Here is a 24,846-nt window from a genome sequence, read left to right on the forward strand (position 1 = left end):
GTGCTCCACAGTTTTTAATGGCTGATTTTTCAGAAGTAGATGGCCAGGCCTTTCTTCCGAGGTGCCTCTGGGTGGACTCAAACCTCTAACCTTTTGGTTAGCAGCCGAGTGCACCTACTGTTCAAACCACCCAGGGACTCCGATGCCACATTGCCCCGTCTGAATTAACAGTGCCTTGCTTAGCTTGTTGTCTTCAACCACCTCCATTATCCTTCCTTCCTGCTTTCCTCCGAAGAGTGAGAATTCTCCTCAGCTTCTCTTTATTATGCTCTTCATAACAGCCAAATTGGAGACAAGCTACTGAAGACACAAAGCCCTATCTAATCTGTCTTTAAAATGCATGGCCTTAAAAAGCGAGTACATTTATGATGGTTAATTATGTTGTACTTTGTTATTAAGAGAAGGTAATGTTAAGACCAAATGAGTAATAGAATAATAAAAAACCAATTAAAATCATTTAGGGAAATTAAAGTGCTGACAAGTTCATAATGGTTTTTCTGGTTATTAAATGAGATTGACATGGATTAACGTTGGGTGATGGACAGAAATTTGCTGAATTTACTGAAGCATCTTTCCATTAAAATGACAGCCGTGTTGTTTTAAGAGCCAGCACCAGGCACTTAGTTACGGGGCCCCTGAGTGTCAAGGAGAGAGCTAATCAAATAAGACAACTTGTACTTTATTTTAATTAAGTAAATTCTCCTTCACGTTTTAATCACATAAACTCAGTCATGGATGATGTAGAACCACGTGATCAGCCCATTTTACTAACTCCTGTTTGTTTCTCTCAGTTCTTTTTAAAAAGAAAACTTAGTTTTAGGCTGAATTTTTGTACTGATTGTACATTCTAAATCCACTCTTTAATGAACAGAGTTTGTCAACTACCTTTTCAGTGTTTGAATTTTTTTTTAAATAATTTTTATTGAGCTTTAAGTGAACGTTTACAAATCAAGTCAGTCTGTCGCATATAAGCTTATATACACCTTACTCCATACTCCCACTTACTCTCCCCCTAATGAGTCAGCCCGCTCCCTCCTTCCGGTCTCTCCTTTCGTGACAATTTTGCCAGTTTCTAACCCTCTCTACCCTCCCATCTCCCCTCCAGACAGGAGATGCCAACACAATCTGAGGTGTCCACCTGATACAAGTAGCTCACTCTTCGTCGGCATCTCTCTCCAACCCATTATCCAGTCCCTTCCGTGTCTGATGAGTTGTCTTCGGGAATGGTTCCTGTCCTGGGCCAACAGAAGGTTTGGGGACCATGACTGCCAGGACTCCTCTAGTCTCAGTCAGACCGTTAAGTCTGGTCTTTTTATGAAAATTTGTGGTCTGCATCCCACTGATCTCCTGCTCCCTCAGGGGTTCTCTGTTATGCTCCCTGTCAGGGCAGTCATAGGTTGTGGCAGGGCACCATCTAGTTCTTCTGGTCTCAGGATGATTTAAGTCTCTGGTTCATGGGACCCTTTCTGTCTCTTGGGCTCATAGTTATCGTGTGACCTTGGTATTCTTCATTCTCCTTTGATCCAGGTGGGTTGAGACCAATTGATGCATCTTAGATGGCCACTTGTTAGCATTTAAGACCCCAGACGCCACATTTCAAAGTGGGATGAAGAATGTTTTCATAATAGAATTATTTTGCCAATTGACTTAGAAGTCCCCTTAAGCCATAGTCCCCAAACCCCCGCCCTTGCTCCGCTGACCTTGGAAGCGTTCAGTTTATCCTGGAAACTTCTTTGCATTTGGTCCAGTCCAGTTGAGCTGACCTTCCGTGTATTGAGTATTGTTCTTCCCTTCACTTAAAGTAGTTCTTATCTACTAACTAATCAGTAAATAACCCTCTCCCACCCTCCCTCCCTCCCTCCCCCCCTCGTAACCACAAAAGTATGTGTTCTCAGTTTATACTGTTTCTTAAGATCTTATAATAGTGGTCTTATACAATATTTGTCCTTTTGCCTCTGACTAATTTCACTCAGCATAATGCCTTCCAGGTTCCTCCATGTTATGAAATGTTTCACAGATTCGTCACTGTTCTTTATCAATACGTAGTATTCCATTGTGTGAATATACCACAATTTAGTTAACCATTCATCTGTTGATGAACACCTTGGTTGCATCCAGCTTTTTGCTATTGTAAACAGAGCTGCAATAAACACGGGTGTGCATATATCTGTTCGTGAAAAGGCTCTTATTTCTCTAGGGTGTATTCCGAGGAGTGGGATTACTGGGTTGTATGGTAGTTCTATTTCTAACTTTTTAAGAAAACACCAGATAGATTTCCAAAGTGGTTGTACCATTTTACATTCCCAGCAGCAGTGAATAAGAGTTCCAGTCTCTCTGCAGCCTCTCCAAAATTTATTATTTTGTGTTTTTTGGATTAATGCCAGCCTTGTTGGCGTGAGATGGAATCTCATCGTAGTTTTAATTTGCATTTCTCTAATGGCTAATGATCGAGAACGTTTTCTCATGTATCTGTTAGCTGCCTGAATATCTTCTTTAGTGAAGCGCGTGTTCATATCCTTTGCCCACTTCTTGATTGGGTTGTTTGTCTTTTTGTGGTTGAGTTTTGACAGAATCATGTAGATTTTAGAGATCAGGCGCTGGTCTGAGATGTCATAGCTGAAAATTTTTTCCCAGTCTGTAGGTGGTCTTTTTACTCTTTTGGTGAAGTCTTTAGATGAGCATAGGTGTTTGATTTTTAGGAGCTCCCAGTTATCTGGTTTCTCTTCGTCATTTTTGGTAATGTTTTGTATTCTGTTTATGCCTTGTATTAGGGCTCCTAACGTTGTCCCTGTTTTTTCTTCCATGATCTTTATCGTTTTAGTCTTTATGTTTAGGTCTTTGATCCACTTGGAGTTAGTTTTTGCATGGTGTGAGGTATGGGTCCTGTTTCACTTTTTTGCAAATGGATATCCAGTTATGCCAGCACCATTTGTTAAAAGGACTATCTTTTCCCCAATTAACTGACACTGGTCCTTTGTCAAATATCAGCTGCTCATATGTGGATGGATTTATATCTGGGTTCTCAGTTCTGTTCCATTGGTCTATGCGCCTGTTGTTGTACCAGTACCAGGCTGTTTTGACTACTGTGGCTGTATAATAAGGTCTAAAATCAGGTAGAGTGAGGCCTCCCACTTTCTTCTTCTTTTTCAGTAATGCTTTGCTTATCCGAGGCTTCTTTCCCTTCCATATGAAGTTGGTGATTTGTTTCTCCATCACATTAAAAAATGTCATTGGGATTTGGATCGGAAGTGCATTGTATGTATAGATGGCTTTTGGTAGAATAGACATTTTCACTATGTTAAGTCTTCCTATCCATGAGCAAGGTGTGTTTTTCCACTTAAGTAGGTTCTTTTTAGTTTCTTGTAGTAGTACTTTGTAGTTTTCTTTATATAGGTCTTTTACATCTTTGGTAAGATTTATTCATTTTTACTATGTTAAGTCTTCCTATCCATGAGCAAGGTGTGTTTTTCCACTTAAGTAGGTTCTTTTTAGTTTCTTGTAGTAGTACTTTGTAGTTTTCTTTATATAGGTCTTTTACATCTTTGGTAAGATTTATTCCTAAGTATTTTATCTTGTTGGGGGCTACTGTGAATGGTATTGATTTGGTGATTTCCTCTTCGATGTTCTTTTTGTTGATGTAGAGGAATCCAAGTGATTTTTGTATGTTTATCTTGTAACCTGAGACTCTGCCAAACTGTTCTATTAGTTTCGGTAGATTTCTGGAGGATTCCTTGGGGTTTTCTGTGTATACGATCATGTCATCTGCAAATAGAGATAATTTTACTTCCTCCTTGCCAATCCAGATGCCCTTTATTTCTTTGTCTAGCCTAATTGCTCTGGCTAGGACCTCTAGCACAGTGTTGAATAAGAGCGGTGATAAAGGGCATCCTTCTCTGGTTCCCATTCTCAAGGGAAATGCTTTCAGGCTCTCTCCATTTAGAGTGATGTTGGCTGTTGGCTTTGTATAGATGCCCTTTATTATGTTGAGGAACTTTCCTTCAATTCCTATTTTGCTGAGAGTTTTTATCATGAATGGGTGTTGGACTTTGTCAAATGCCTTTTGTGCATCAATTGATAAGATCATGTGGTTTTTATCTTTTGTTTTATTTATGTGATGGATTACATTAATGGTTTTTCTGATATTAAACCAGCCTTGCATACCTGGTAGAAATCCCACTTGGTCGTGGTAGATTATTTTTTTCATATGTTGTTGAATTCTATTGGCTAGAATTTTGTTGAGGATTTTTGCATCTATGTTCATGAGGGATATAGGTCTGTAATTTTCTTTTTTTGTAATGTCTTTACCTGGTTTTGGTATCAGGGATATGGTGGCTTCATAGAATGAGTTAGGTAGTATTCCGTCATTTTCTATGCTTTGAAATACCTTTAGTAGTAGTGGTGTTAACTGTTCTCTGAAAGTTTGGTAGAACTCTGCAGTGAAGCCATCCGGGCCAGGGCTTTTTTTTGTTGGGAGTTTTTTGATTACCTTTTCAATCTCTTTTTTTTGTTATGGGTCTTTTTAGTCATTCTACTTCTGAATGTGTTAGTTTAGGTAGGTAGTGTTTTTCTAGGAATTCATCCATTTCTTCTAGGTTTGCAAATTTGTTAGAGTACAATTTTTCATAATAATCTGATATGATTCTTTTAATTTCAGTTGGGTCTGTTGTGATGTGGCCCATCTCGTTTCTTATTCGGGTCATTTGTTTCCTGCATTTCTTTAGTCAGTCTGGCCAAAGATTTATCAATTTTGTTAATTTTTTCAAAGAACCAGCTTTTGGCTTTGTTAATTCTTTCAATTGTTTTTCTGTTCTCTATTTCAGTTAGTTCAGCTCTAATTTTTATTATTTGTTTTCTTCTGGTGCCTGATGGATTCTTTTGTTGCTCACTTTCTATTTGTTCAAGTTGTAGGGACAGTTCTCTGATTTTGGCTCTTTCTTCTTTTTGTATGTGTGCATTTATGTATGTAAATTGACCTCTGAGCACTACTTTTGCTGTGTCCCAGAGGTTTTGGTAGGAAGTGTTTTCATTCTCATTGCATTCCATGAATATCTTTATTGCCTCCTTAATGTCTTCTATAACCCAGTCTTTTTTCAGGAGGGTATTGTTCAGTTTCCAAGTATTCGATTTCTTTTCCCTAATTTTTCTGTTATTGATTTCCACTTTTATGGCCTTATGGTCACAGAAGATGCTTTGTAATATTTCGATGTTTTGGATTCTGCAAAGGTTTGTTTTATGACCTAATATGTGGTCTATTCTAGAGAATGTTCCATGTGCGCTAGAAAAAAAAGTATACTTTGCCGCAGTTGGGTGGAGTGTTCTGTATAAGTCTATGAGGTCAAGTTGATTGATTGTAGCAATTAGGTCTTCAATGTCTCTATTGAGCTTCTTACTGGAAGTCCTGTCTTTCTCCGAAAGTGATGTGTTGAAGCCTCCTACTGTAACTGTGTCGGTGTCTATTTCACTTTTCAGGTCTGTTAAAGTTTGTTTTATGTATCTTGCAGCCCTGTCATTAGGTGCATAAATATTTAATATGGTTATATCTTCCTGGTCAATTGTCCCTTTTATCATTATGTAGTGTCCTTCTTTATCCTTTGTGGTGGATTTAAGTCTAAAGTCTATTTTGTCAGAAATTAATATTGCTATTCCTGCTCTTTTTTGCTTATCGTTTGCTTGATATATTTTTTTCCATCCTTTGAGTTTTAGTTTGCTTGTGTCTCTAAGTCTAAGGTGTGTCTCTTGTAGGCAGCATATAGACAGATCGTGTTTCGTTAACCAGTCTGAGACTCTGTCTCTTTATTGGTGCATTTAGTCCATTTACATTCCACGTAGTTATAGATAAGTATGTGTTTAGTGCTGTCATTTTGATGCTTTTTTGTGTGTGTTGTTGACAATTTCATTTTTCCACTTACTTTTTTGTGCTGAGACGTTTTTCTTTGTAAATTGTGTGTTCCTCATTTTCATAGTATTTAACTTTATGTTTGCTGAGTTGTTATGTTTTTCTTGGTTTTTATTTTGAGTTATGGAGTTGTTATACCTCTTTGTGGTTACCTTAATATTTACCCCTATTTTTCTAAGTAAAAACCTAACTTGTATTGTCCTATATCGCCTTGTTTCCCTTTCCATATGGCAGTTCTGTACCACCTGTATTTAGTCCCTCTTTTTGATTATTGTGATCTTTTACATATTGAGTTCAATGATTCCCTGTTTTGAGCGTTTTTTTCTTTTTAAAATTCATCTTAATTTGTTTTTGTGATTTCCCTATTTGAGTTGATATCAGGATGTTCTGTTCTGTGACCTTGTGTTGTGCTGGTATCTGATATTATTGGTTTTCTGACCAAACAATTTCCTTTAGTATTTCTTGTAGCTTTGGTTTGGTTTTTGCAAATTCTCTAAGCTTGTGTTTATCTGTAAATGTTTTAATTTCGCCTTCATATTTGAGAGAGAGTTTTGCTGAATATATGATCCTTGGCTGGCAGTTTTTCTCCTTCAGTGCTCTATATGTGTCATCCCATTGCCTTCTTGACCGCATGGTTTCTGCTGAGTAGTCTGAACTTATTCTTATTGATTCTCCTTTATAGGAGACCTTTCTTTTATCCCTGGCTGCCTTTAAAATTTTCTCTTTATCTTTGGTTTTGGCAAGTTTGATGATAATATGTCTTGGTGATTTTCTTTTTGGATCAATCTTAAATGGGGTTTGGTGAGCATCTTGGATAGATATCCTTTCGGCTTTCATGATGTCAGGGATGTTTTCTGCCAACAGATCTTCAACTATTCTCTCTGTATTTTCTGTTATCCCCCCCTGTTCTGGGACTCCAATCACACAAGTTATTCTTCTTGATAGAGTCCCACATGATTCTTAGGGTTTCTTCATTTTTTTTAATTCTTTTGTCTGATTTTTTTCAGCTATATTTTTGTCAGTTCCCTTGTACTCCAGATCTCCTACGCTGTATTCCAATTGCTCGAGTCTGCTCCTCTGACTTCCTATTGCATTGTCTAATTCTGTAATTTTATTGTTAATCTTTTGGATTTCTGAATGCTGTCTCTCTATGGATTCTTGCAGCTTATTAATTTTTTCACGATGTTCTTGAATAATCTTTTTGAGTTCTTCAACTGCTTTATCAGTGTGTTCCTTGGCTTTTTCTGTAGATTGCCTTATTCCATTTCTGAGGTCATCCCTGATGTCTTGAAGCGTTCTGTAAATTAGTTTTTTATATTCTGCATCTGGCACTTCCAGGATTGTATCTTCGTTTGGGAAAGATTTTGATTCTTTAATTTGGGGAGTTGTTGAAGCAATCATGGTCTGGTTCTTTATGTGGTTTGATATAGACTGCTGTCTCTGAGCCATCTCTAAGATATTGTAGTGATTTATTCTATATTTGCTCACTGAGTCTTATATTGTTTAGTTTTCTGGCAATATACATAGATGGGCTACTAGATTGCGCTGTCTTGATTGTTGTAGCCCTTGACTCACTTATGTCCTTTTACCAGCTGGTTTGGGCTGTTACCAGATATATAAGCCTAAAAGTCCATTCACTATTCTTGAGTAGAATCTGATTTTGGGTCATCAAGTGTGTGGTGCAGACTGTCACCTGTCCACCTAGAGAAGTAGTGGTGATAGTTGTGTGCACCAGATTCTAGTCGCAGCAGGGGTTCATACTCTGGGGCGGAGGGGGGGGCGAGGCAGGATGCTGACAGGCTTCTCCCAAGTGTCAGTGAGGTAGGTAGTGTCTTTATTCCTAAAGCACTTTGGTGGGTGAGCGCTGCAGCTGTACCTTAGGCCCCCAATGTAAGTACCTCTACAGGTTGGTAAGTGTCACCCTCCTTAGACCCCTAAGGCAGGAGGCTAGGTGGTCTGGGGGGAGCTTCAGCCCTCAGTTTCGTGTTGTGGATCAGTGAGGGCTGTGCTGTATAGGCAGAGATATCAGACCTGGGAAACTTGGCTTTCCAGTAATCCGCTAAAACAATTATAGTCAGATCCCTATCAGAAATGCCTTTGCATTATAATAGCCACCTTGTTCCCTGTCGGGATGAAAGCCCAAGACTGTGGATCACGTATGTTTGGCTGGAGCTGGTTCTGTGTTTCTAGTCCAATTAGGGAAGGATTTTTGGTCCCTGGGTTTTTTGTAGCTGCTTCTCTCAGGCCAGGAGAATGTGTTAGGAAAAGATTAAAAAAAAAAAAAAAAGGAAAGAAAAGCCGCAGCGCACTTCTCTCTCTGGCTCAGGAAATTCCAATGTTAATGAAGCCGCCTGGGAAGGCGAGGGGAGGGTTCAGATAAAAAGGAGAGGGTAGCACCCCGGAATATAGACAAAGTTACTTATCTTGCTTGGGATGACTCTTTTATCTGAGATTCCCGAGGGGGGCGGCGACTGTGTGCCCTGGCTGGATAGAGATTGCCCCCGAGGGTCAGGCCTGTGTTCGGTGCTTGCTCTGTCTCAGAAGCCGTGGTCAGTTGCTCTGCTGCCAGTCCAAAGCCCAGTGCCAAGGTTCTCCGGCTGGGACACTGTACTCCTGGCTCCAAAACCAGTCGCTGCCTCCTGGTGACTTGTCCTCCTGTCAGCCACATTGCTGCGCTGCCTGCGTGCTCTGGCTGGGCTTCCCCCGAGGTCACTTCTGGGGGCTAGGGCTGCGTCCCGTGTTTGCACCCTCTCAGGATGCCGTGCTCAGCTCCCCTGCGCCCAGTCCAAAGCCCGGCGCCAAGGTTTCCTGACTGGGACGCTGGCTCCAGGCTCCGAAAACAGTTGGTGCTTCCCCGTGGTTGCTCGTTCTCAGTCTGTCTCACTGAGGTCAACTCTTTATATCTGTGTTTGATGGTCAGGGTTCGTAGATTGTCATGTATGTGATTGATTCACTTGTTTTTCTGAATCTTTGTTGCAAGAGGGATCCGAGGTATCTTCTACCTAGTCAGCCATCTTGGCCCCGCCTCCAGTGTTTGAATTTTTTTGTCTAATAAATCATGTTTAAGAAAATACTTGTAGTCCCTGACTTACGACGGGATTCGGTTGTGATGACTATGTCGTAAGTCAGTTTTGATGTAAGTTGAATACTTCATTTTTGTTTGTTTGTTTTCATGATTGTCTTTGGAGGTTGGAAACATTACATATAAACTTACAGATCATAATAACATAAGCAAATAATGGCCCTGCAACATTGTATGTAGTATATATTACTAATGGTAAACCAAAAAAAAAAAACAAAAACCCAAACCCATTGCCCTCGAGTCGATTCTGACTCATAGCGACCCTATAGGACAGAGTAGAACTGTCCCATGGAGTTTCTAATGAGTGCCTGGTGGATTCGAACTGCTGACCTTTTGGTTAGCAGCGTAGCTCTTCACCACTGTGCCACCATCGTCATAAATTGAATACATTTCAAGTCAGGGACTACCTGTACACTGAAAAATCATACAGTACGATTTGCTGTATAAAATGCAATCAGATACAAACGACTCATTTAAGCTAAGGTGTTCAGTTGCTGAAATGACAGTAGTGTACTTCTAGGATATGATTTCCAAAGACCATTAACGCCTTTTTAGTTTTGTGCTATTTATTTATTTTTTTGCAGTGTGGGTATAAATGGGATGTTGATCTCTGTTGGTTCAGCAGAGTTTTTCTTCACTAGGGTGTTGGGTGCAGGAAGGTACCCGATAATCAAGAGTCTGTTATACTTGTACGATATAACCAGGTGTTGCAGCATTTATAGCCATGGGATTTTCTTCTGATTAAATGTATAGCGTACAATTATTTTTTTGGTTAATATAAATAGAAGCATAATTAATGCATTTTGCAGCAGCCTATGAGATGGGAGCCCTGGTGGTGCAGTGGTTCAGCGTTAGCTGCAAACCGAAAGGTCAGCGATTCGAGTTTACCGGCTGCTCCAAGGGAGATAGATGTGGCAGTCTGCTTCCATAAAGATTACAGCTGTGGAAACCCTGTGGGGCAGTTCTGCTTTGTCCTGTAGGGTCACCATGAGTTGGAATCAACTCGTTGGCAACAGGTGTGCTTCTGAGATGAGCATTATAAGGCCTGATAAGTGTGTTCAGAAGGAAACACTGGTGAGTAGTGGGGCTGGAAACACGGCCATTAGACTTATATAATGAAATATTAGAGAATGTGATGCAGGTGGGGGCTTGAACATGCTTGAGTATATAGCTTTGTGCTTAGGTGGTTTGTCCTGAGAAGAATGCTTCCTGGAGCTGCACCCTTCAGGTCCTGGGCCCAGAGTAAGAAATGTGGAACAGACCACCCCCCGCCCCGACCTCAACCCAGAATCAACTCTGCTGAGCGCTGCCTAGGTCAGTTTAGCCTTGTCTCAGGCGGGGTTCTCCAGAGAAGCAAAACCAGCGAAGCATACATACGTGTGTGTGTGTGTGTGTGTGTGTGTGTGTGTGTGTGTGTATCTGGAGGCTTCTTCTGACTCACATAGCTACTGGGGCTGAGGAACCCAAGATTGGCAAGTCAAATGACAGGCCACTGGCTCACGGGCTGGCTGCAAAGGCCAATGAAACTCAAGATCGGCAGGTTAACAGGGCAGACTGCTGACTCACAGGCTGCAGAGGCCTGTGAATCCCAAGATTGGCAGGAAATATGACAGGCAGCTGGTTCAAGTCCCAAGAACTGGAGGGCAGATAATTATGAGCCAGATGCAAGATCCAGAGCAAGCTAGTGAGCTTTGCCAGAAAGTCCATATATATATTTTGGAAGCAGGCCACACCCACAAGGAAGCTCCCCTCACAACTGATTGGCTGATCACATCAGATTGCACCATGGAGGATGACTACATCATTACGTAACTGCCAAATTACATTATTACATAACTGCCAAACCACCGAGAATCATGACCCAGCCAAGACGACATACAACCTTAACCATCACAAGCCTCAACCAGGGTGCAGACTCATAAACAAGAACAGGAGGCATTTGTTGTTATAGGCCGTTGAGATCTGGGGTTTTTGTTCTGGGCGCAGTGGTGGTTCAGTGGTGGAATTCTCGCCTTGCGTGCAGGAGACCCAGGTTTGATTTTCCCCAGACAGTGCACCTTTATGGGCAGCCACTTGTCTGTCAGCGGTGGCTTACATGTTGCTGTGATGCTGAACAGGTTTCAGCAGAGCTTTCAGACTAAGACAGACTAGGAAGAAAGGCCTGGTGATCTATTTCCAAAAATCAGCCAACAAAAACTCTATGGATCACAATAGTCTGATCCCTAACTGATCATGGGGATGGAACAGGACCAGGGCAGCGTTTCATTTTGTTGTGCTTGGGGTCACCATGAGTTGGGGGCTAACTCAATAGCAACTAATAGCAGCTAACAACCACAGCACGCATTCTTGTGGCAATAGAGAACGAGACATGACACTCTGTCTGTTTCCTCTTTTGTGAAACAGGAGCACTAGCTCTTTCCTGTCTCAGGGTTTTTTTGAGAGCTTAAAGTAAAATGACCCTGTCAGTACAGCTCTTAACTCAGAGCAAGCACGCGGTAAATGAATTGCAGCTGTTTTTAATAATTAAAATATACGCTAGGCACATAAAATAAAGGGTGCACTCTCTGTACCTCTGGGAATTAAAGGTAAAACTAATGCTGTTGTGTGTCTGCTGTAAACCAGTTATTGTGCTGGGTGCTTTACGTTTACTTGTTCAGCATGACGCAGGACCATCCTTTCGGTTAGCAGCTCAGGGCTTAACCGTTGCGCCATCAGGGTTCCTAGTGTGGTGAGAATGGCCCACAATTTATTTGTCCATTCTATTCTTGAGGAAGATTCCAGTTGTTTCCAGTTTGGGGCTAGTATGGAGGATGCTGCTATGACCATTTTTGTACTTAGGTTTGGAGACCATAAGTAGTTACTTGTCTTGGTGTATATTCAGGAGTGAAACTGCTGGGCCACAGGACATATATGTATGTTAGTTTTAGGAGATAGGCCGAGCCATTTTTCACACTGGTTGTGAGTCAGCAGTGTGTGGTAGTGGCTCTACACCCTCACAGTCACTTGGTTCTTTGAGTTGGTTTTAAAATACTATAGACGAGCCCTCTTGAAGACATTTAGAGTCGTAAAAGTGACTACAGGCTTGCTATGAGTTGGAACTGACTCAACAGCGATGTTTTTTTTTTTTTTTTTTAAAGCAGCCCTGGTGGTGCCGTGGTTAAGTGCTTTGCTGCTAACCAAAAGGTCAGTGGTTAAAACCCACCATCTACTCTGAGGGAGGAAGATGTGGCAGTCTGCTTCTGTAAGGATTACTGCCTTGGAAACCCTATGGGGCAGTTCTCTGCTGTTCTATAGGGTTGCTGTGAGTCGGAATCGACTCCACGGCAGTGGGTTTGGATTTTGGTTTTTATAAGTGACTGTGCTGACAGCAATCATTACCTCTGCTTTCCCTTCGTGATTAAATTCTTGGATTGACGCTGCTTCTGGCAAGCCCTTTCCTGAAGTTCCTGGAGACCATCCTCTCAGGACATTCTGTTGTCACATTCACAATGGCTGGATGCTAAGCCTGAGATAAGGTGCTCATAGTTGCTTTCACTTCCCTTCTGGGCAGTGCCTCAAGACCAGACTCGTTTGAGGCCAGATTTTGCACTCAGGAAATCAAGACATCTACAACCCGCCAAGGGAAACTTTGTTAGTTTCTGTGATGTTCACATGATTATATGATGTTAGCAGGCAAGCATGGAGCCCTGGTGGCTCAGTGGTTAAGCGCTCAGCTGCTAAATGAAAGGTTGGTGGTTCGAACCCACCCAGAGGCTCTGAGGGAGAAAAGACTGGGCGATCTGTTCCCATAAAGACTACAACCTAGAAAACCCTGTGGCGCAGTTCTGCTGTCACGTGGGGTCGAAATTGACTCGATGGCACCTAACAACAACTGCAGGCAAGCTGGTGTAGCACTAGTGTCCTGGCACCTTTATTAGCACACAGTAACTTCCTCAGCTCCAAACCCCAAAACTAAACCCATTGCCATCAAGTAATTTTGACTCAAAGCGACCCTAGAGGACAGAGTAAAACTGCCCCGTAGGGTTTCCCAGGCTGCAATTCTTTCTGGAAGCAGACTGCCACATCTTTCTCTCGTGGATTGGCTGGTGGGTTTGAACTGCCAACCTTTTGGTTCGCAGTCAAGCACTGAAGCGCTGTGCCACCAGGGCACCTTCTCCTCAGCTCCAGCACCCCTAAAAGCCCTGGAAAGCCGACTTTGTTGTAACTGTTTTTTTCTTTTACAGCTGCAAAATGGGTTTACCTTGGCCACATGTGTCCCTGGAGGTACAAATGATCTATCTGACATTTGTGCTGACCTGATTGTGCGTGCCTCCAATTGCTCTTGTTACCTCTGAGTCTGGAGTTCACAAACAGATCCTTGCAGCTGAGAAGATGGTTGTTGTTGTGTGCTGTCGAGTTGCTTCCGACTCATAGAGACCCCATGTGACAGAGTAGAGCTGCCCCATAGGGTTTCCTAGACTAATCTTTATGGGAGTGGATCACCAAGTCTTCTCTCCCTTGGAGCCATTGGGTGGGTTTGAACCACCAACTTTTCAGTTAGCAGCCCAGTGCTTAAAAGTGGCGACATTAGGCTTCCTTGAGAAGGTGGCAGTGCTGGCCATTTCCTTTCCCTCAGGCGCTCTGCCTCGAGTGCCCCGAGTGGCCTGTGGAGAAGAGAGTACGAGCACCTTCCTCGGGAACTTAGTACTCACTCCTGGCGTCACCTCTGACTCTCTCTTTTGGGAGAACCTTTCTACCCTTGAAGCGTTGATGGTAGGGGTGTGTGGGGTGTGGTCAGCTTGTCTTTCCTCATCAGGTGTTTTCCTGTGCCTCTTGAGATCTAGGCTTTGGGAACCTCTAGGCGAAGATTGACTTAGTTTTCTCCCTTTTTTTTTTAAATATTGTGTTTTGGTGAAAGTTTACACAGCAAATTAGGTTCCCATTTGACAATTTCTACACAGTTTTTTCAGTGACAGTTACGTTTTTCACAGTGTGTCGGCACTCTCTTTAATTGCATTCCGGTTGTTCTGTTTCCAGTACTCTAGTTTCCCTGCCCCCTTATCTTCTCATCTTTGCTTTAGAGTAATTATTGACCTTTTGATCTCATACAGATGGTTTCTTAGTGGAACACCATACTTACGGATACTAGCCTTTATTTTGTGTGCCAGTCTGCTATTTCGCTAAAAGGTAAACTCAGAGGATAGTTTCAGTTCAAGGTTTGAAGAGTATCTCAGGACGATAGTCTCAGGGAATCTTCTAGTCTCAACTGGTCCAGTAAGTCTGGACTTTTTTTTTTTTTTTTTAAGAATTTGGGTTCTATTCTGTGTTTTTCTTCTATTTTCCTGGATTTATCTATATTTTGGCCCTGATCAGAACGGTTGGTAGTGGTAGCCGGGCACCATCTAGTTCTTCTGGTCTCAGGGTAGATGAAGGGATGTCTGCTTTCTTCTGGGATATGAACCCTGAGGTGATGATGCAGAATGTCCAGCTAACTGGATGGGAACTCTGTGGTAAAGGGAAGTATGGCGGGGTGAAGAGGGGAATCCATATGTTAAAATTTCAGAATGTTATATGGCTTCACCTGCTTCACATACTTGGTGGTGGTTGTTGTTAGCTGCCATAGAATTGGTCCCCGACTTGTGGAAACCTCATGCACATCAGAAGGAAACACTGCCCAGTCCTGCACCATCAGTTGAGGATAGGACCATTGTGAGCCATAGGGTTTTCATTGGCTGAGTTTTGGATATAGATCACCAGGCCTTTCTTCCGAGCCCATCTTAGCCTGGAAGCTCTGTGGAAACCTGTTCAGCATCGTAGCAACATGCAGCCTCCACTGACAGAGAGGTGGTGGCTGTGCGTGAGATGCATTGGCTGGGACTAGAACCCCGGTCTCCCGCATGGAAGACGAGAATTCTACCACTGAGCCACCACTGCCTTCTTTACCTGCTTGGCGGCTGGAGTTAATTCCTTTGTGCTGCCGCGATATGACTCTACTTTCTGGATATAATGTATTCTTTTCCTCTTTAAAGGGAGATATTAGGGTCCTGGAAGGAATGGGGACAGAGTTTGAGTTGAAGGAGAATTGAAGGGAGGAGATTCTTGATTTTAGACTGAAAAGCCAAGTAGGTCCCAGTAGGAGGAAGGCAGTTCAAGCCACCTGACTGACGGACCCCCCTAGCTCTTCACAAACCTAACTCACCAGGCGTTTTGGAGCAGTGCAGGTGGACCGCTGTGTGCGATGGAGCGTAGCTGAGAGAGAGCCCTGGGCACGGTGTCTTCTCCGGGCGGCAGTGCTCTGGCTTCTGACTGTGTCCTGTGGCCTCTGAGCATAGTAGTGGGGTCTGCTGACCCCTGGGGCTGAAGACAGGGTCTTCGAGTATGTTTTTGGGGGAAGGAAGACACTGAGCCAGAATGGGACAGGATCTTAGCCACTTCACTTCTTTAAAAGAAGAGCCGTTGCTAAACGTTCCTAATCCCCAGCCACACCTTCCTGTTTATCAAATGGTTCTGTATGCCCAGAAGTGAAGATGTGTCGCTGATCCAACCCCTTGGGTACATAGGCCACTCAGAAAATGAAAGTTAAAGTTTATTTTTAAATGTGACTGACTTCATTAAAAATGTATTTTTATCCCCTAGTTTATTTAATGAGCCCTGGTGGCACAATGTTTAAGCACTCGACTGCTAACCAAAGTGGTTCAAACCCACCAGGGGCTCCATGGGAGAAAGACCTGGCAATCTGCTCCCATAAAGTTTACAGCCTACAGAACTCCATGGGGCAGTTCTACTCTGTTACATGTGGTCGCTATGGGTTGGAATGGACTCAACGGCACCCAGCAGGGACAAAGAGCTTATTTAAGGAATCCTTCTGATTACTGTGGTGGTGTTCAGAATGATAATAATGTTTTTTAGAGCTCTTTAAGACCAGCAGTAGGTTTATCACAGAGAAAGTTAGCTATTTCGGGGTTTATAGTCTGGAGGAAACGCCAAATTTTAAAATTTTATGTTACACGTAATTTTGCCTCATTTCCCTTGCCGACTAGCATCTGTAATACACAACTGTGAGATTCTTCCAAACTTCCTATGTGGGGTTTTCAGTTCTAGAAATAGAGAGGAATTTATGGAAATGGCCATTAATCATTACTGGAGAAACTGAGGCACAGAGAGCCACAAAAAGGCCAAGTTTTAGCTAACTATGTCAGTGACCTTTCTCACTAGAGACTAAATAAGCCAGTGAGTTAAGTGCTTTGAGCTACTTTGTGTGCTGTTGAGTTGATTCCGACTCACAGTGACCCTATAGGACAGAAAAGACTGCCCCATAGGGTATCCAAGGCTGTAACCTTTATGGAAGCCTACTGCCACATCTTTCTCCCATGGAGTGGCTGGTGGGTTTGAACCGCTCCTGACCTTTCAAGTAGTAGCCAAGCTCTTAACTACTTGGCTGCAAAGACTAGTATGTCTTTGCACTTAACCCTTGCACCACCAGGGCTCCTTTTTGGGCTACTAAGACTTTCAATTTAAGAAATTGAATGGTATCTGAGATAATTTTGCTTGCTTTGAAATGGAAATCCATAAAGTGAACGCAGTTTTCAAATTAACTCTTCATTCAGTTCAGAAGTGTAGGTACATAGTAATAAAATAAGCCGTGAAATCAAATTTCTACACTTGGGTTTTTTTCATTCCATTTCACATTTCTGGGCTTTTCAGGAATTAACCCAAAGTAATCTGGTGCGCAGCCCAGTAGCCATCTTTCTCTTTCTCGTTGGGCAGGTCTATTTTTGCAATTCCATTTTGCTTTCCTCTCAAACTTTATAATGCCCCATGCTTTGCATTTAGCTTTCACATTGTATTAAAACTTTATTATTATTATTTTGTCAAATGCTAAATATTAAAAGTCAGTGTCCTCGTAGCCACTATAGTAATTGTTTGGTATGGGAGTATTATAGAGCTGGAAACTAGGCATTTTTAACTGGAGAAATAGAAGCAGAAATATTTAAGAATATCTGTTTTTGTTTTTTGTGTGAAAGGGGATTTTCATGTTGAATTTATGTAGCATATCCCTCTGGGGCTGAGTTGCTTTTTACACCATTGTTTCTGTATTTAGGCCTAAGGAGAGCTTGGGTGGTGTTAAAAAAGCATCAACAAGGCAGTCGCCAAATGTTTGCCAAAATATTTAAAATTGAATATTTGTTTTATATTCCAAATAATAAGCCTTTCCTTTAGTGATTTGTTCAGGATCCATTTTTTGTACTGTAAGTTTTCAAAATGAAATTGAAAATGGGCTTCTACTTCTGGTAATGATGGACTGTTGTTCTATGCTGTCAAGTTGATTCCAACTCCTAGCGACCATATATGGCAGAGTATGTGTGTAAACATAGTCCAAAAATGTTCTTTATGATCATAACTATATAATAGAGGTATAAGCCATGGTCAAGAATCCATGGGTCGAGTTTACTTACAATCAGAAAATAATTAATTTTTCTATTAATTTAAGTTGATAAGTATAGCTCCTTAGCTCAACAGGTGAATGCAGAAACCTTATCAAATTGTCTTAAGTGAAACCATTAGTTTACTTTAGGTCCGCTTATTTCATAGTTTAATTATGCCTTCTTAGCACCAATTGAAATCAGCAATATAAAAAAAAATGGCACAATGTGTTTATGAAAATAACGCGCAGGGGAGGTGGTGTGGTTGGCAAAGAACATATAATGCACATGTTATTTGTGAAAAAATATGGTATTCACCAAAGCATATGGACAGGAATGTCCATAGCAGTGTTATTCCAATAGCCCCAAACTGAAGACAACCCAGGTGTCCCTCAGTAAGAGACTAGATCAGGAACTTGTAGTGTACACTTATAATGGGACCCTCTATAGCAAGCAATAGAACTGCTGCTACACTGATGATGTGGAAACAGTGTTGTGTGAAAGAAGCCAGACACACAAGAGTACATAGTAAATGATTTCACTTTTTATCAAGATGAAAATAGGAAAAATAATCTATTGTGTCAAAGTCTAGACAATGATCTTCTGTGGGAAGGAGAGTGTGGGGGTACCGTGAGAGAGTACACTAGAAGGTTTCAACAGTGTGGTAGCGTTTTGTTCCCTGATTTAGGTGGTAGTTTCATTGAGTGTTCCCGTTGTATTTGTTCATTTAATTAACATTTAATTGTTCACTTTTCATTATGCATGTTATACTTCAAAAATATTTTGTATAAAGGGAAAATGGTTAAGAAAGAAATGTAAATTAAAAAGTGTCTTAGCCTGGGTTCTGTAGAGGAGCAAAACCGGTGAAGTGTGTATATATATGCGTGTGTGTGTATATATATATACACAGAGAGAGAGAGATTGATCCCAAGGAAATGGCTCATGAAGTTGTGGAGGCTGACAAGTCCCAAATCTGTGAGTCACACTTCAGACTGAAGGCTTTTCGTGACTCACACGGTTACAGTGGCTGACCCAAAAGCAGCAGGTCAGGTGGAATGCTGCTGGCTCATGGGGTTTTGGGAGCTGGGGAATCCCAGGAACTGCCGGTCGAGCAGCAGGCTGCTGACTGACATCCCAAGAACTGGAGGTCAGAGGTTGACAAGTTAGATGTAGGATAGAGAGAGCGTGAGCTTTGCCAGAACATCCATATATATTGGATGAAGGCTACACCCCCAAGGGAAATCCCTTTTCAACTGATTGGCCACTCACATCATATCACAAAATGGGGAATGACTACATCAGATCACAAAATGGAGGGTGATTACATTATTACAGAACTGCCAAATTATATCATTACATAACTGCCAAACTCCATCACTGCCTAACTGCCAAACAAGTGAGAATCATGGCCCAGCCAAGTGGACACATAACTTTAACCATTACAGTCCATCCATTGTCTGCTTGGCACCTGTGCACATCTCCTTAAACCACACATAATCTCTAAATAAAGAAAATTATAAAGTCATACTGGCACCTGACGTGATACAATTAACACATGTACAACTGAAACACAATAGCCCCATTTACATCTATATTTTATAATAACTAATGTTTTTTAATGGCATAAAGGAGGGAAGAAAACAAATATATATATGGAGCCCTGGTGGTGCAGTGGTTAAGAGCTACAGCTGCTAACCAAAAAGGTCGGCAGTTGGAATCCACCAGCTCCTCCGTGGAAACCTGGAACCTGGTGGGCCAGTTCTGCTCTGTCCTATAGGGTCGCTGTAAGTCAGAATCAACTTGATGGCAAGGAGTTTGGTTTTTTGGGATATATATATATATATATAGCAGGGTGAGTCAAAAAGAATTGGTACTAGGTTCCCAGGTCATACATGCATGTGTTTATTCCAAATAAAACATGTCTCTGTAATCAGTGGGTGGCTACAGACAAGTTGTCTTAGTCTTGCTAGGGTGCCTTCCAAAAAAAGGATACTTACTTTTTTTATATTTATTGTGCTTTACATTAAAGTTTACAAATCAAGTCAGTCTCTCATACAAAAACTTACATACTCCTTGCTGTGTACTCCTAGCTGTTCTCCCCCTAATGAGACAGCACACTCCTCCTCTCTACCGTATATTCCCCATGTCCATTCAACCAGCTCCTGTCCCCCTCTGCCTTCTCATCTCGCCTCCAGACAGGAGCTGTCCACATAGTCTCCTGTGTCTACTTAAGCCAAGAAGCTCACTCCTTACCAGGATCATTTTCTGTCTTATAGTCTAGTCCAATCCCTGCCTGAAGAGCTGGCTTTGGGAATGGTTCCAGTCTTGGGCTAACAGAGGGTCAGGGGACTACCAGTCTCAGTCATATCATTAAGTCTGATCATTTTACGAGAATTTGAGGTCTGCATCCCACTGTTCTCCTGCTCCATCAGGGATTCTCTGTTGTGTTCCCTGTCAGGGCAGTCATTGGTGGTAGCTGGGCACCATCTAGTTCTTTCAGTCTCAGGCTGATGTAGTCTCTGGTTTATGTGGCCCTTTCTGTCTCCTGGGCTTATACTTACAAAAAAGATACTGAGTCAGAAAAAATTGATTTTGAGGTCAGGGCTAACATCAAATTTTTAATGAAACTCAAGTGGATATCTTCCCAAATCATTGAAGCTTTGCAACAAGTTTGTGGGAATGCTGCCCTACATAAAGCAACAGTTTTTAGATGGATCAAGCATTTTAAGGACGATCAGGAACACCTCAAAGGTGAGCCAAGAGAGGGAAGACTGCTCAGAAGTTATGGTGACTGCTTTTTGGTATCCCAAAGGGATAATCTTGATAGATTTTCTTGAAGGACACAGGATGATCACGGGGGCTTATTATGAAGAAGTTTTAAGAAAATTGAAAACTTCATTGGTGAGAAAAAGGCCAGGAAGGTTGTGCTGAGGGATTTTTTTCCCATCACAACAATGCACCTGCTCGTTCTTTGAAGGTAGCAAGGGCTTTCCTATGAGAATTTCATTGAGAAATCTTACATCATCCACCCTACAGCCCTGGTCTTGCCCCTTCAGACTTCTTTTTGTTCCAAAAACTCAAATAACATTTAAAAGGAACACGAAGTGAGTCCCTCGAGAATGCCAAAAGTGCCGTTTTGATATGGTATAAATATAAGAGTGCAGAGTTCTTGGAGGAAGGGTTGGAGAGCTGGAAACACCACCTTCAGAAGTATATAGACCTAGATGGGAGGCTATGTTGAGAAACAATAGCTTCACATCTTGATATTTTTGTTTAATAATCGTTTCTATGATTTTGTAGCAATACTTTACTTACTCTCATGTATATACATATGTATGTATACACACACGCTCACATGCACGTGCAACAACACTATAAGAAATGCTAAAAACAATTACATCCTTGTTTCTGCAACTGATGATGTGGTCGTAGCTGGTATTTAGAACTACCTTCTTCCACCACTCGTTCCTTACTTCCTTTGCCCTCAGCAGGCACCTCAGCTGTCTGTGGTTCTTTGCCCGTTGGGGTGTCCCAAACTTTCATTCCTGAAAGGTCCGGGCCATGAGTAGTCATGTTGGAATTGGGTTGCTGTAGTTTTCCATTGCTGTTAATCACAGGGCATGGTAGTACTAAGCAACATCCTAAGGAATCTCCTGTATTCCAGACATACTGTTCTTTGCCTGCATTATGTAATACCAGTCTGATTTCCACTTGGAATTTTTTTTTTAATCAAGATCAGTCACTCCAGCCAATATGGTAACTCCCTTCTTTTCCTGTTGATCCAGAGGCATGAGGAGTCCAAAGTGGCTGGGTGGCATTCTTAACTTCCAGTTCAGTGGAATCATTGTTGTGTCTCCTGGTGGGAGCATTCCTTCCCTTGAAACTAACATCTCTAGACCCGCAGAGCATAAGGTCTGGGGAACTGGAGCAAAAAGTTTACAAATGGTCGCTAGGAGTAATAGTGAGTGGTGTCACTCCCTTTTCCACCCCTTGATTCCTGGTTACATGAATCCTGGCTATGAGAGAAACAACATCATATATTGGACACCAGTTTAGACCATATACAGACTCCTGGAGAACATTGTTCCAACTCTGCAAGGTATTGTCACCTAGCTGGTGCCATAATTGTGTCTTCAGAAGGCCATTCCATCATTCTGTCAAGCCAGCTGCTTTAGGATGATGGGAAACACGGTAAGACCAGTGAATTCCATGAGCATGGGCCCATTGCCACACCTCGTTTGCTGTGAAATGAGTCCCTTGATCAGAGGCAGTGCTGTGTGGGGTACCATGACAGTGGATAAGGCATTCTGAGCCCACAGATGGTAGTTTTGGCAGAAGCATTGCATTCATAGAAGGCAAATTCATATCCAGAGTAAGTGTCTATCCCAGTAAGAATGAAATATTACCCTTTCTATGATGGAAGTTGTCTTAGGATTCCCTAGAGAAGCAAAACCAGTAAAGCATATAAATATATATATAGAGAGAGAGTGAGATTTATATCAAGGAAACAGCTTACACAATTGTAGAGGCAGAAACATCCCAAGTCCATGGATCAGGATAGAGGCTTCCCCTGATTCACATAGCTGTGGGGGCTGGCGAGCCCAAGATCTGCAGGTCGAAGAGCAGGGCTCTTGCTCACAGCTGTGAAGATCAACAAATCCCATGTTGGTAGGTAAACTGCTAGTTCAAGTCCCAGGAACCAGAGGTCAGATGAACAGGAGGCAGCTGCAGGATCCAGAGCAGGCAAAAGCCAGAACACCAACTTATATTCGAATGCAGGCCACATTCCCAAAGAAACTCCCTTTCAACTGATTGACTACTCACAGCAGATCCCATCATGGGGTTGATCACATATACACACTGAGAATCATGGCCTATCCAAGTTGACACACAAATTTAACCATCACAGAAATGGTACAGTGTAATCAACCCACCACTATGTTGCTAGATGATGGCCCTGAGGAATGGTGCTAGATCAGGGACTCAGTGTTGGTCTCTGCTGCTGGCAGATTGGGCATTCAGCAATGGCTGTAACCAAGCCGGCCTTGGTGAGTGGAAGTCCGTGTTGCTGAGTGCCATAACTTCCATCCCTGCTGTCATGGCCACTTTGTTCATGAGCCCATTGGGCAATGATAGTAGTGGCTGGGGAAGGAGCATGACTTGTTTCCACAGAACACATCATCTTATCCACTTGATTGTTAAAATCCTCCTCTGCTGAGTTCACCCTTTAGTGAGCATTCACATGAGACACAAATATATTCACTTTTTTGGCCCATTCTGAGAGGTCTATCCACATACCCCTTCCCCATACCTCCTTGTCACCAATTTTCCAATCATGTTCCTTCCAAGTCCCTGACCAGCCAGCCAAACCATTGGCATCAGCCCAGGAATCAGTATGCAATTGCACATCTGGTCATCTCTCCTTCCAAGCAAAATGAACAACCAGGTGCTGCTCAGAGTTCTGCCTGCCAGTAGGATTTCCGTTCACCACTGTCCTTCAAGGAGGTCCCAGAAAAGGGCTGCGGTGCTCTTGCTGTCCACTTCTGGGTGCCTGCATAACACACAGAAAAATCTGTAACCGGGTGAGAGTTTCCTCTTCCTCAGTCAGCTGATCATAAGGAGACGCCATAGGTGCAGACTGGGAGAAGGAAAGTAACATAACAAGAGTGGGGACTATGGGCATTTGGGCCACTTCCTCATGCAATTTACTTGTGCCTTCAGGTGCTTCTTGAGCCCGATCTCATATATGCCATTTCCATCTCATAATCTGCACATCTGACTTTATGACTCTGTGGGTCAGACAACACCCAGTTCATGCACCCAGGTTGCATGGTGACTTGGTCACCCACGGTTAAGCAGGCTGAACATTCAGTCTCTACTAAGGCCCAGTAAGAAGCCAAAAGCTGTTTCTCAAAAGGAGAGTAGTTATCTACAGAGGATGACAGAGCTTTGCTTTGGTCCAAAATCCTAAAGGTCTGCACTGTGACTCACCGATAGGGGCCTGCCAAAGACTCCAAACAGCATCTCTCTGCCACTGACACTTCAAGCGCCGTTGCATCCGCTGGATTATATGGCCCTATGGAAGAGCAGCTTGCAAAGCTGCCTGGACTTTTTGTACAGCTTTCTCTTGTTCTGGGCCCCACTCAGAACTACTAGCTTTTTGAATCACTTAATAGGCTGCAGTAGAACATCAAACGAGGGATATGTTGCCTCCAAAATCCAAAGAGGCCCACTAGGCATTGTGCCTCTGTTTTAGTTGTGGGAGGGGCCAGACGCAACAACTTATCCCTCACTTTAAAGGGAATATCTCCACATGCCTCACACCACTGAACCCCTAGAAATTTCACTGATGTGGAAGTCACCTGAATTTTTGACAGGTTAATTTCTCACTTCTAGAACACAAATGTCTTACCAATACTATGGAGTGATTGATACTTCTTCCTGAATAGGTCCAATCAACATAATGTCATCAACATAATGGACCATTGTGATGTCTTGTGGAAGGGAAAGATGATTAAGGTCCCTGCATACTAAATTATCCCTTTCATGAGTAATGGGATACACATTTGCCAATCTACGTTTTACATCTTTCAGGTATCTTGGGAAATTGCTGGTAGTGTTCATGTGTGATGCTACCAGGCAGGGACCTGTGTAGCTGTTTGAAATGGAAGAAACAGGTGTGTGCCACAAATTACCATTTTTAAAGGGTATTTTATGAAGTGGTGCATCTTGAAAGCGTGATTCTGCAAAACTTTTGTTTCTTTTGGCTTTTGTATAGCAAGATAAGCCATGTAAGTATATTTCTGTTTTCTTGTGTGTTATTTGGAAGTTGTGTTTCTCTCGAGGCTTCCATGTTCACCTGAATACCTCATTTTCATGTGCCATACATTGTATGTACCTGTCAAGGCACCTAGTAGGTGATGCAGAGTCCAGAGGGACATATGTGTCCCACATAATCCTACACTCTGAGACCAGAGGGACATATGTGTCCAGCATAATATTATTCAAAATCCATATTACTACACAAAATTCAGACACACTCAATGATTCAGCATGCATTCTGTCAATGAGAAAACATTATATAAACAAAAAATTTATTAAATAATTTAATTTGTATATGAAAGTGTTAAGACATATGGTGGAAGAGTTGATATGCCCTGAGTTAGGACAGTGAAGGTGTATTGCTGGCCTTGCCAGCTGAAGGCAGACTGCTTCTGGTGGTCTTTCAAAATAGGTAAGGAGGAAGAGGCATTAGCCTGATCAATAGCTGCACACCATGTACCAGATGTATTAATTTGCTCAAGCAATAAATCACATATGGAACAGCAGCTGCATTTGGAGTCACCGCCTGGTTGAGTTTACAGTAATCCACTGTCATTCTCTGAGATCCATCTGTTTATTGCATAGCCCAGATAGGCAAATTGAATGTGGATGTGGTGGCAATCGCCACCCCTGCATCTTTCAAA

The 24,846-nt window shown here is 42.2% G+C and overlaps 1 protein-coding gene across 7 annotated transcripts in view; it reads left to right on the forward strand.

Moving 5' to 3' along the window:
- MTUS2 (microtubule associated scaffold protein 2) overlaps positions 1 to 24,846 on the forward strand; it is a 763,477-nt gene that overhangs the window by 102,331 nt on the left and 636,300 nt on the right. The window lies entirely within an intron of this gene.

The sequence above is a fragment of the Elephas maximus genome, chromosome 23, assembly GCF_024166365.1.
Source record: "Elephas maximus indicus isolate mEleMax1 chromosome 23, mEleMax1 primary haplotype, whole genome shotgun sequence".
NCBI lineage: Eukaryota > Metazoa > Chordata > Mammalia > Proboscidea > Elephantidae > Elephas > Elephas maximus.